The following is a 13681-nucleotide window of genomic DNA, read 5'->3' on the forward strand; positions in this document are numbered from 1 at the left end:
ACAGCTGTGTTACAAGTTTTTCCAGATAGTATTACTTTGTATCTATGCCTAACTAAGAGGAAAGCGATTTTAAATGCTGTCTCTCTTGTTTGTTTTTCTTCCTGCCTGTTAGTGGGGGGGAAATCCATTAATTTTGTCCTGGAAAGCTTATTTTACTCTTGTTCTGGAAAAAAAATAAAAGGTTCTGATGGTTTACCAGAAAGGTCACGGTGCTTTGTTTGAAAATTATGTGAAAATCTTAATGGATTTATGCCATTGTGTGACAAAGTTTCATAACATACAACACACTGGGGATTAAAATGGAATGGATCCTCAGTCCAATGAAATCCGGTTTCAGATATCCAACATCATATTCACTATTTACACTTTTCTTTTTTAGCCACTTGTGTGAAATCATCTGACATGCCCCAGTTCTTAGAGATTTATATTTTTGGGGGAATAGAGCCTCATTCACTATTTACTTTTATAATACTCTTCTCAGTTGTAGGATTTGGGGTTGCTATTTTCATTGCTCCTCTTAAGCCTTAACGAACCACTTTTGAATCATTGACTTATTATTTGGGTTGAGGATATTATACATCACCAAAGTAATAACCAAAAGCTCATAAGTGACATGAAAATATATAGCCTGTGACAAACTGCCGAGATAAATCAACCAAATTCAAATTAGTGCATGCACAATGTCAAATAATATGACAGTTTTTAAGAACATAATGGAACAGCTGTGAAAAATCTTAATAAATTTTGAATTTCAAATTTATGAGTAAAGTAATTCCACCTCTTTCCCCTCCTTGGAAACATCCAACACCTGAGGACTATTTGAGGGACCCCCCCCCCTGCTACTGCCCATGGACCACACTTTAGGAAAACACTATAGCCATTAAGTTTGCTATTTGAGTCATGAAATTGTTGGGTGGTGGGGGTGTTCTGTTACCCTCAGCTTTGGCCACCAACAGCTGGAAGCTCATGTTCTTGGTCAAGTGACATATCATATGGGAGAAACATTGATAGACATATTAAGGGAACAACAAAAAAAGATCCAGGACAATAATGATGACTAGAAACCTGGGCAGCAGTTTGGAGGAGACTCATGGAAACATGAGGGTGATGGGTAGCTAGCTCATGATGGGGAGCTCTGGCCATATGATTGATTACCTGGTGTCCCCTGATGAAGTGTTCTGACTACCAGGGTGCTGTAGCATGCAAAAAGCCATTTGGGGAATAGTATATTATTCTGCATTGCATCTGACCTTTCTTCAAAACCCTAGTGGTCTACTGTGTGATTCTCCACTGGAGTGTCAAAGTGTTTTTTGATGCCACCATACCTCTACTATCATAGGGTCTGCAAGTCTTACAGTCCAAGTGGCAGAGCCACTTATGCCACACCTGGAACTGTCATAGAGCTCTTTCCTGCTCTGGGTCTTGCTCAAATTTGGCATCATATCACCTGTAAATATATTTCTGAGTGTAAAACATTCTTTCTCCAGAGTTAGAGGAGGCTGGCCAGATGTGGTTTCTTATTTGTGACAAGAAGTGTTAGATGCAGTAAGCTCTCTTTTCTGTGGAAGGGATGTCCAGGCATGCCCCAGATTATTGTATTCCTAGAGATTCCATAGAAGTTATAAGCCTCCAAATCTTGGTACATTTTTTTTTTCATTCCACCTTCTGGAATGCATGTCTTACTAAGGCACCTGCCAATTCTTGCTCTTCTGGTCCAAATAATGCAATGTCATCAAAAGAGCACACTAATGCACTATTCTGCTGAATGTTCAGGTAAGTCAGATCCCTTCAGACTACATTATGAAAGGGGTGAAAGTGTTAATACAAGACCTTACCTGTACACTGGTGTCCATCCCAAATGCATGCAAATTTGTTTCTGCTTCTCCCCTGATAGGGATGGAACAGAATGCATTTTCCAGATGAATGGTCACTTACTACACCTGAGCATGTTCATCTATCAGCAAAGAAACTACACCTGGCTCAGCAGCTGCCATGTGGCTAGTCCCTGGCTGAGGTTGCAATAGTCATCCAGCAGGAGCAGTCTGGGGGACATTTGGCTTGAGATAATATAGCTGCTCTAGCTCCACAGCTGCTTCTTTGAGCTTATGATCCTGCTTTCAACCATCTGCTAGGACAGTTCTAACATTTGTAGTTGACTGAGTGTGAAACTAACTGGTGGTGGTGAGGGGGCTCATCCAGGTCAAAAATCCTATTGGAGTATCTGCTTCTTTTGACCACTTCCGGCACCCAGTGTCTTGGGTCAGGTCCCAGGAAACAGACTCTGAGATAGAGATTTATGTGCAGGAATTTATTGAAGAATGAATGAAATAGGGTTGGGCAGAGGGAGGCATTTATCTGCAGTGTGCTCTCAGGAAAGGCCTCAGCTATTGTCAAGACCTTTGGAGCTGAGATAACTCTCCTGGGGTCATTTCCCCTTCAGACAATGGGTCAGAACTCTTGTTCCTTTACAGCAGCCAATCAAGGATTGACTGCAGGAGGGAGCATGACTGTGGGCAAAGTGACTTCCTTTGGCTGATATTTGGAAAGGAAGAGAGCCAGCAGCCCCCAGCCTTAATATCACCTGGGACAATGAATGCCTACTCCTGCCTGGGTCAGGGGGCCTGCATGGCACACCACAGAAGTGCCTGAACAGAGCCTGGGGAGGAAAACAGATGAGGAAAAGACCTTTCCAGCCACCAGAGCTTCCTCAAAATGTAGTCATGGCCCTGTCACTGGATATATATGAAACTTAGTTTGTAATGAACTGTCAGGCTTTTATAGCACAAAATCATGCACCGAGTAGAGCTTGACCTAAATTAATGGTTTCCAAGTTTGGTTCCATAACAAATACGGGGTTTCTTAGCACTCTCAGGGGGCTCCATGGTGGTCATATTCAGGTGATCTGGCTCGCCTGGTATCGTCTTCCATCACTGCTGTGACCAGGGCAACTCCATTTATATCTATTCATATCATCAAGCTTGGAGGAAGGTTTCATTTGAGGAAAATGTTTACTGCTACAAAATAGCAGTAGGACCTTCAACAGAATATCAGACCAGTTCCCAAAACCATCAAAGTCACGAAACACAGGTAAAGACAGAGATATGGTCACAAACTAAAGGAGATCAAGGAGACTTAAATACCAAATGTAATGTCAGATCCTGGGTGGGATCCTGGAACAGAAAAGGAACATTAGTAGAAAAACTTGTGAAGTTTGTATAGTGCCTGGAATTTAACTCAGAGTAAATGTCACAGTGTTGGTGTCTCAGTTTTAGTCAATGCACTGGATCATGTAGGATGTTAAAGGTAGGGTAGTGGGACAATGGGGTGTGCAGGAACTTTCTCTACCCTCTTTGCAACTTTTCCGTAAATTAAAAATCATTCCAGGGCTGGGGTCCTGGGTTCATTCCCCAGCACCCCCCCAAAAAAGTCATTTCAAAATAAAAAGGTTATTTTAAAAAATAGCATCAGAGAACCATAAAACAGATGAGCCCTGAATCTATCCAGGCAGACTGTGCTAATCCAAGAAGGCTTCCTGGAGAAGGCCATGATTTGATCTTGGGTAGGACTGGGATGTTGGGACACTGGAGATAGTGAACACTGGTAGCCCAGTCTCCCTGCCCACACATTTCTTTGGGGAATGCTGGACAGTTATATTCCTACCCGTCCTTTATTTCCAGCTACCCCAGGAAAATAAGGACCCATCTTGCAAAGAGAGACTTGAGAAAGTTGGGCTCACAAGCAGTCGGGGGTGGACATTAAAGTAGAGCAGACTTCAGTCCCAGACGACAGACTGATGACACCTCCCTGACCTTCAGACATTAATGCTCAGGGACCAGGAAGGCTTGAGGAGGAGGGCCCCCTGTAAGAAGGGTCCCAGGGCAGAGCTGATGGGCCCCAGGGGAGTGGGTCCTGCTCAGACACGGATGTCTACTCGGGGTAAGGGTGACCAAGGCCCTGATCCACGATCCCCACAGGGGCTAAGAGCAGCTGACAAGCACTGGGGGGACATGGAAAGGCTGCAGAGAGAGAGACAGACAGACACCCAGAGACAGGTTGACAGAGATGGTCTGAGATGGAGAGATCCAGAATGGGTGACAGCATGAGACAAAAATGAAGGCAGAAGCACAGAGTTCTCACCTCACACGCCCCACCCCTTGGCCCCAGAAGGTCCCCTCCCCCTGCTCTGCATCACCCTGTCCCCAAACTCCCCATCCAGGATTTTCCCTCACTGGGTGTCAGAGGGAGCCAGAGCCAAGATTCACAAGTCCCAGCATGATAGGGAGGAGGCTCCATGGGAAGAAGAGGAGCAAGAGTGAGTAAGCGAAGCTTTATACAATGTGCTGTGGCCAGGCAGGGGCAGGCAGAGGAGGGCAGGGAGGCCAGGGAGGCCCTGGGCCTGTTCATCTCTGTGCCAAGGACCTGCAGTATGGGCCTGGCAGGGCAGTCAGTGCTGTCTGAACAGTAATACCCACACAACATTAGAAAACAGGCTGCATCTCAGTGGCTAGAGCCTGCATTCCAATCTCAGTTCTACAGCTTCCTAGCTGTGTGAACTTGGACATGTTACTTAACCTCTCTGAGCCTCCGTCTTTACATCTGTAACATAGGGGAACCTACATCATTCGACTGTTGTAGCCATTTACTGAGCTACAGTGTAAGCGTCACTTACAACAGTGCTGGGCATACAGAAAACACCCTGTATCCCTCAGCTTGTATTTCAGGGGTGCTCTTCTGAGGGTGTGGTTTTCCTGTGACTGTTCCATGCACATGTGCTCATGGGGCTATGGTGGATGCAGAGGGTGCTTCTGGCCTGGATGGTGGTGAGGGCAGCAGGTGGTGTGACAGAGTGGGAAAGGCACCGTGCAGGCAGGCGTGGGCTCTAGTCACAGTTTCACTGTGCCCTGGTGGAGAGAACAGGCAGAACATCTTCCTCAGGCGGTTGGCAATGAGGAGGAACAAAGCGCTGCTGGACGCACCATGGAGAGCTGTGGTTCTCTCCAGGATGAACGTGGTCTGCATGTGTCTATCAAGAGGGGCCACCTGGGGAAAGGGAAAGAAGGTTGATCTGGCTGCCGGGCACTTAGGTCCTGTCTCAGCTCTGGGGAGAGGGTCTTGGGCAATGTCTCCACTCTCCTGGGTCTCAAGACCTCCATCTGCGAGACGCAAGTGCTAAGATGCGCTCCCAGAACTGCAAAAGGTTCAACTGAGAGAGATGCATACACAGTGAGGTCCTCTCACAACAGGCCTCAGTGGATGGGCAGGAGGCAGATCGCTGAGACTGGCCGGGTTGGTCTCCAGCCACGTTGCACTGCGCTTCTTCCCATGTGTGCGCACAGATGGAGAGAGCTTATTTGTACAAACAGCCACTTATTCAGAAGAGGTGGAGTGGCATCTCTTGGCATCCATCCTGGGTCGCGGGGACCTGTCTGGAGCAGCAGTTGAGCATGAAGGCTCAGAGTCAGGGTTTGAATCCCAGCTCAGCCACTTGTTAGCTTTGTGACTTAGGTCAGCTGACTTAACCTCTCTGTGTCTGTCTTCCTTTCTGTGAAATTGCAGTGGACGACAGCACCCACCTGGGGGGTGGCTCTGTGAGGCGTACAGAGAAGTGAAGGGCTCCCAGCAGAGCCTGGTACAGATGTTCATTTTCTCTCCTGTGCAGCTGCCCGATTCCCACGCCTTTCCTGGCCAGCAGCTATCTCATCCCCTGGAACGGTCTTTCTGAGCTCTGACCAGTCTCCCTTAGGCGGAAGTTCCTAGAAGGGTGCAGCCTGGGGCAACAGCCAGGGCAGGCTGCTAAAATGATCACACTTGAGAGGAAGTCCCAGGATGTCTGCAGGATCAGGTTTTTTGAAAGCGAATGCTAGTGGTGTCCAGGGAAGAGAAGTGAAGGGCATCCCTTCTACGGGTCCCTAGAGGAGTCGGAAAGAGCGAGCCTTTCTCTGCTCTGTTCTTCCATTCCCCCCTGCTCCCTCCGTCCCAAAGCCTCAGAAGAGCCAAGGGCCCCGAGTGGGGAGGGCAGTGGTCTCTGAAGTTCAAACCTCAGAGCTTTCTGTCCTTCCTTGTTCTTGCCCTGCCACTGACCTCCAAAGGAGGAGAATGTAAAGGGATAGCAAAGTGTGGGTGGGTGTGATTGGAGTGAGAGGAGAAGAACTGGCATGGGCTGTCAGAAAGAGCGAGAGGAGAATTGTGAGGGCCTGCTGCACCCAAAATAGGCAGAGAGCCGTGTGCATGTGCAAATATGTGTATGAAAGAGTGCGTCCACGAGTGTGTGTGTGTGTGTGTGTGTGCGCGCATGGTGGGGAGGGAGTGCCCCTGGGTATGAGTGAGCTTGTGAGGGCCCAGAGAATCTGTTTATCTTACTGCAAAGACATGAAATCATTGGCCAACCCAGCACAGTAACTCTTTCTGTTCACCCTCTTTATTTTACAGATGAGGAAACTGAGACACAGTGTTGGGATCGAAATGCCCAAGGTCACTGGGCAAGTCAGGCCCCAGACTTTAATCTCTAGAGAACTAATAATCCAGGGCTGGGGTTGGGGTGGGAAGGAGGGAGAGGGAGAGGGAAGTGAGGGGTGAGGTGACCCATGGAGGACCAGGAACTTTCCCCCAGGCCTGTCCTTCCCCATGATGTCCCCTCCACCCTCCAGCTTCAGGCTGGAGGGCTGCTGAGAAGACCCAAGCGAGGAAGAGGTGAGGGGCAGCTTGCAGGGCACAGGGGGTCCGTGGGAGGAGGCTCAGCCCAGGGCCTCCCCCTCTTCTGCAGACGTGGACTCCCCACCCCAGCCAGGACATGTCATCCTTGGAGCTGCTGTGGCTTCTCCAGCGTTCCTGCCAGATCCAGCCTTGAATGCGGGGAGGGCCCTTCTGAAGACGCTTGGGTGGGCTCCCAGTTCCACAAAGTTGAGCCCTAAAACAAGAGGGGGAAGCCTGAACCCATCAAAGCCCCGGCCTTCCCCTACAGGCCCCTCCTGGGAAATGGGAGACAGGGCAGGAATTCCTTCTGTGATGGGGAGGTGGAGTCTGGGGGCGGGGAGGTAAGTCCCCTCAATCCCTCCTGATGGTGTGGGGTGAGGGGAGGCCTCAGCACAGTCTTACATTTGGCCTCCTCCCCCCTCCAGAGCCTTCTGCCCTTAGTTTGAGGGAGGAGGGGAAAGAGGGTCCATGGCCAGGGGTGGGAAGCTGCACCAGAGCAGACATTCCCGATGACTCACAGGCCGGGAACGCCTTGAGAGCCTGCAGGGACAGCCCCCTGTCCAGTGGGGGCAGCTGCAGACCCGGACCTGGGGGGTAGGGAGAGAAGAAGGAGGCAGAGGTCAGAGGCAGAGCCAACTTCTAGTTTAGGGACGAGACTGAAGGGAAGGTTTCTGAGGTGTCTGGGGGAGGGGACACAATGTGCCTGGTCACTGTATCTTAGCTGCAAATTGCAATTGTGATGTGACCAGAGAAAGGAAAGCTAGATCTCCCAGAGGAACCCCAGCCCAGCCTTCCCAGAACTCCCTTTCTTGTGAATGGCTGAGAAAAGGAGGAATAGCCTCCCTCTGCCCGTTCCTGGGTCTGAGACTAATACCCTCCTACCCTGAGGAGGCAGGTGGATGGCTGCGATGACCTCTAGGGAGCCTGACTCTTGCCCACCCCAAGCTGTTTCAAGTCTCCCTCCTCCCAGAACTCTAATCCTCTCCATTTACTGGGCTTCTAACTGTGGAGGGGAGACTGAGGCCCAGAGTGGTGGCAGCTGCCCACTCCCCAGTCCCTTCTGGCCAGGGCAGGGCTTGGGGCTCGGGGTGCCTATGTCCTGCCCTTCCTCTCCAGCCAAGGATGCCGCTCAGCCTGCAGTCTACGTGGCAGGCAGGCGACGGGGCCTGCGAGGGAGGGGAGCTGGGAATGAGGTCAGCGGGTTGGATGAGCCCAGCCGGCAGGGAAGGCATCTGGGCTGCAGCAGGCTGGAAGGTAGGGGCCTGCGGGTGGCCACGCCCAGCCCCAACCCGCCATCCGCCCGCCCACCGTGGCCTCCTGCCCCTCCCTCCCTGAAACCCACACTCCCGCCCAGGCCAGATGGTTCGCATCAAGCCTTTTCCATGTGGCAGTTCCTCCCTGCCCACCAGGCTCCCTTCCCCCTCTGGCCACATGGCTTAGCTTAGAGAGTTGGGGCATCGCTCTCTTGGACTGTCCCTGCAGGCTTGGATTAGCATGATATGGGGACCCTGTTTCATGCTGGCCACCATGGCCGATTGCTTCCTGCCAGCTCTTCACCCCCTGCCACTCAGCGTCGGAGATTCGAGAGATTGAAGCAGGAATCTTTCCTCTGAGCCCTTAGTACCAGCGATGTGACCCTAGACAATCTCTTGCCTTCTCTGGACCTCGATGTTCTCATCTGTAGAAGGAGGGAAGAGTACAAAGGAGGGAAGAGTAGAATGAGCTCAACACTTCCTTCCAACAGGACATCTCTTAATCTATGATATTTCCACCTTGAGACCCTAAAATTCCGGAATCTAACAGAAATTGAGCACTTTACTTTGGAGGCGTCATCTGGTCTCCACCCCTTAGCCTTCCCCCATTCCGTTTTCTTATTGATCCCCAGGTCCACAAATCCCAACCACTTTCCTTAAAATTTCCTCTGCCCACAAGAGCCCCAGCTTTTTACTTGGATCTTTCTGTTTTTCACTAAATTAGAGATCCTCAGCACAAGTCCTTGGAAGAAGAATCAGAACCAGGCATAGCTACTCAAGAGCAGTCTCCATCTCTTTATGGACACCAGACTGAGAATCCCAGGCCTCTAGAAATTGGCCCCAGCCTACTTTTTCAGCCTTCCATGTTTCCTCTGCCCCGTTCCCTGTCTGTCTGAACCTGTGTCAGGCTTCCAGGCCTGGCAGTGCCCCCCCACCTCCCCCACCCCTATTTGAACCCTGCCTTTAACCCCTTTTGCCTTCTCTCCAGGCTCAGTTCAAATGCACCTCCTCTCTGAAGCCTGCCTTATCTCCTGCCAGCCTTCTTCTTCTCCCCTGGATCTCTCTGGAGGCTTCCATTTACCAAGCAAGACATAGGCCAGCAAGGTGAATGACCACTACCCCATTTCACAGATTAGGGAAACAAGGTTCAGAGAGTTGAAGTAATTTGCTCACACCCCCAGGGCTGCCTTGGCTAAGGAGCATTTTTCTTGTGCATTGCATTGCCCTTCAGCCTCCGCTGGTCCTCCACCTCCCTCCTAACCTCCTCCTTGCAGCACCTATTCCACCCAGGGACCACGGTGAACTCTCACATTTGCAGATCTGACTGTGATCTCCCTTGCCTCCGACCCTCTACAGGGAGGGGACAGTGCATAGCTCCTAGGACAGACAAAAACCCCTGATCAGGCTTCTCTGGCCTGCCCAGTCTGCTTTCTGTGCTTTAGCCACATTGGTCTTCTCTGAATTCCTTGGGCATCCAGAACCTTCCATGTCCCCCCCAGAGCCTCTGCATATATAGAACCACTCTTGTCAGCTCACTTCCCCACCCTGTCCTCTACCCCATTATCTAAGTTATCTCCTCTTAGCCATCAACCTATCCAAAGTCCCCAGGACTAGGACAGTCCCTGCTTTGTAATTTTATGATTGCAACTTCATGTTTATTTATGGGGTTTCATTCCTGGCTGCCTCTTTACCAGGCAGAGGTCCATGAGGGGCACCCATGGTCCTTACGGCTCACTCAGTGCTCAGGACTGTAAGCAGTGTTGAGTTGACTTCATGAGTAAATGCTCATGTTAAATGGATGAGGGTCAGGGAGGCTTTGGGGGAGAAGGCAGGACCATCTTATCCACATTAGATTCTTTCTGTTTTCAAGCCAGAGTCTGTCCAAAGGGGCCTCTGCTCAGGGCTGGTGCAGGTCAGCAGACTAAGATCCCCACTTCTCACCACCCCCAGCCTAACCCCTCCCACCAGAAACTCCCCAATTCCAAGTTTGTCTGGAAGAAGCCTTTGAGCTGGTGCAGAAGTGAACTACAGGAGACTTCCGGGGGGCTTGGGAGAAGGGCACAGGTGAAGGAAAGAGGTCAATATCTGGACCGGAACCTCTGCCCCAGAGGCAACCCCATTATTCCCCTTTTTAAAAATTTTTCCAATTTAGATTTCAAAGGAACCTTTGCATTTATTCCCCTACACTTCAGCTGGACATCTGGTGGTGATGCAGGCCTCCTGGCTTGCCCCACCCTTCCCTCAGCCCTGCCTCTGAGTTTGCTGCTGGTGGAGGCAGCTGCCCGCCCCGCCCGGCATCCTGCATCCTACGTGGGGAGGCTGCAGGTCTTGCACCGCCCCCCAGGACTGGGTAGAAGCACCAGAGAATCAGAGCCCGCCACGGAAACACAGACAGACGCCGGAAGAGAACATGAGAGGAAAAGAAGGAGGGAGAAAAAGGAGTGTGTGGGTGGAGGGGTGGGACCATGGGCAGAAGTGGAGGGAGAGAAAACAGAAAAATCAGAAAACTACTCGAAGAAGACAACGGTTAAGGTTGAGGGTGGGGAGAGACGAGAAAAGGCAAAAGAATAGAAAAAAGAAAGGCAGGGAGGAGTTGAGCAGAAATGGAGTAAAACAAACCCAGAACTGACCCAAACCAGAAAGGAGAAAATGCACATGCAGTCACGTGGCTCATCCTAGCCTTCAGGAGACCCCATTCTGCCTTCAGACTGAGACGCTGCCGACAGGACTCTTGTCCCTGTGGATTCTCACTCCAGCAGGAAGGACAGGGGCTGGCCCTCAGTTTTGGTGACTAGAGAGGAGCAACAGGGACTGGGGTCCCCAAGCCGGACAACATCCTCCACCCAGCACCCTCTCAGCTGGGACTTGAGGAGGGGCTGGAGTGGGCTTGGGAAGCAATGCTGGTGTCACCCAGGGGTCACCCTGCAGCCCTACTCTCTCAGCTGTCCCAAATCCTTCCCTGATTCCTCTGTCCCAAGTTGTCCCTCTTGAATGGGTGCTTCCAGAGAGTGGGGTGGGAAATCAAGCCTTCTCTTCAGGAGCCTGGACTGAAGGCTTGCTCAGGAGGAGAGGTGGGGGCCAGGCCTCCCAGTGGACAGCTGAGGGCTCAGGTCACCTGGAAGAAAAGGAAAGGAGGAGGTGAAGCAAAAAGGCAAAGAGACCCAGAAAAAGAGGTCCAGAGAGGAGAAGCACGGAGAAAGACAAATTCACAGGGGAGAGAGAGAGTGGGTGACAGGGGACCAAAATGGAAGACTGGGGTGGGGAAGAGTACAAGGAAGAACAAGAGGGAGGGAGGGAGAGATTCCCCTCTGTCTGTTCCTTTCACCCAGCTCCTCCTCTGAGCTGCGTGTCCTCTGACCATTTCCTGGTGTCCCACACACCCTCAGCCCACTGAAGTCGGCTTCCTAGCCCATCTCTTCACCAAAACAGCTCGCACTAGGGGCACAGGTCACCTCCGCGTGGCTGAGTCCAGGGAACATTGCAGTCCCCATCAAGCGAGCTCTCCCTGCAGGGTTTGCCTCCCCGTCCTTCTTCTCTGGCCACTCTTGTCCTGTCTTCTGTGTGGCCTTCTTTTCTACCCAGCCCTTTAACCTGAGGGTCCTCCAAGCTCACTCCAGCCCTGGCTCTCCCCGTCCATACTTTCTCTCTGGAGATACCTCCATCCACACCATCTCTTCCATGACTGTGGTCCTGGGAGTCCCACATCTCTCTCTCCTCTGAACCCCAGGCCCAGGTGCCAGTATTTCCCCCACATTTCACATGGGAGGTCTCACAGGCATTGAACAATCAACATGAGCAAAACTTAATTCATTATCTTCCCCCTAAACCTAGAAAAGAGGGAGAGAGGGGAGGGAAATCTCTGGAGGCTGAGGCCCTTGGGCTGGAGGTATAGGAAGAGCAGAGCTGTACCGGGAGCAAAGGGACGTAATGAAGGGCTCAGATGAGGCCATATTGAAGAGAGGGAAGAAGAGGGGCACCCACACACCTGGGGTCTGTCCCCAGACTCTGCTCAGGTTCCCTCAACTGTGCAGAACTTCACGTGGGGATTCTGGAGAGCTTCGTGCCTGGGGTCTTTGCTGCAGCCTCCTCTTTCCTCTCGTAGGTACCCTCTCTCCATCACTAGTCTGGGGACAGTGGAGGGTCAGAGTGGGGAAGAAAGACAACAAAACCTCAAATGGGGGCCAGAGCAGCTGCAGAGGTGTGCTGGGGCCGGGGTGTGTCCCCACTAGGTGCCTTGACGTTGCCTTTTCAGACATGCTCCTCCCACTGTCCCACATCACTGGAGTCCAGACAGGGGTCTGAGGAGCTCCGGAGGCCTTCCCCTCCCTTTTGGGGGGGCACTTGGGAAAATTTGGAGAGGGAGAGAACTCAAGAGCTCAGCACTTTCCTCTTTCTGTTTTTCTTCTTGAGGATTTTTTTTTCCCCAACTGCTGATGACTTTACCATTCTTGGGGGCGGGGGGGGGTGGAGATTCTGGCTTTTGCTCCCCCCCCAACTCCAAGTGCCGGACAAAAATCCTACATTCCACACGAAGCCAGAGCTTCAGAGTTTCCTAAAGATGAGGTGGCGTCTCCTCCCCTTGTAGCCCAAGCTCCCCCTCCCCCAGTCTCCAGCCCTCAGCCCTGGCCAGGGAGGCCCAGCCAGGCTGGGAGGAGACCCCAAGCACATTCTTCCTCTCACTGTCATGCTGCAGAAATTAAAGACACATCTTTGGGCTGGGTGCCCGCCAAGCGTTTCAAGTCAAGAAGTGGCAGAGGAGGACCTGGGCCTCAGCTCTGTGCCACGTGTAAAGGATGCTTGGAAACCCTGGACATTGGGGGTAGCTGCTGTCATCCACCACACACACAAAGCCCCGATGCCAGGGGTCCCTGAATATCTGGCAGAACCCCAGGTGCATGGTACAGCAACTCCCATCCATACCTGTGAGGCTTCACCTCTCCTCCAAGGTGTACCTGGGACAGGAGGCTAGACAGGAAGTAAGTGGGGAGGGGGCTGTGGGCAGAAGCCCTTTCCAGGAAGTAAACTCGCCAAGCAGGGAGGTGGGCAAGTCACACCAACCCTTACTTTGAGTCCTGCCATACCTTTCCCTGGACAACTACTTCAAATGTTCCTTCTGGGAATGGGGCCCTTGACCTCTGTTGAGGAGGGGGCTTGGAACTGACCAAGTGGAGCTCAGAACTTTGGTGGGTCTAGGAATTGCCATCTCAGCACCTCAGCCCCCAGTCTGCCCTGTAGTTGCTGGCACTAGGCGGGGGCAGATCCTGGGCCACAAGTTACTGCCACATGGTTGGGATAATTGATGAAGTCCCGTCCCTCCATTGCTGTCTCCAGCCCTGCCTCTCTGGAAACTCTATATTTTCCCTTTAATTATAGCCCCTGCTGTCTCCCTCCGCTGCCCCACCCGCACTGCTCCTAGCTGCCCACGGCAGGCCGACGACGTGGCTCCCTCCCCTTCTGTTCCCTTGGTCTTTATTTTTTTTTTTCCTTTGCCTTCGTTGCACAAAACCAGCTGGGGGAGGGCGTGGAGAGGGGCGGGGGGAGGCAATGGAATCTTGGATGGTTTGGGGGAGGAGGGACTCCCTGCTTCCACGTTTGCAGCTCTAGACCAACGAGGGTGGGGGAGTGGTATAGGAGGGAGGGGAGCTTTTGGGGCACAATGAGGAGACCCCGTTGCCTCCTTTCAGACCCATAGATTTTGGCAGATGAGGGCCCTGATAGATTGGGTTGAGGCGGAG

This window comes from Marmota monax, unplaced genomic scaffold (assembly GCF_021218885.2).
Source record: "Marmota monax isolate L192 unplaced genomic scaffold, Marmota_monax_Labrador192_F-V1.1 WCK01_AAM20220418_F8-fsc00064, whole genome shotgun sequence".
NCBI classification, from domain to species: Eukaryota; Metazoa; Chordata; class Mammalia; order Rodentia; family Sciuridae; genus Marmota; species Marmota monax.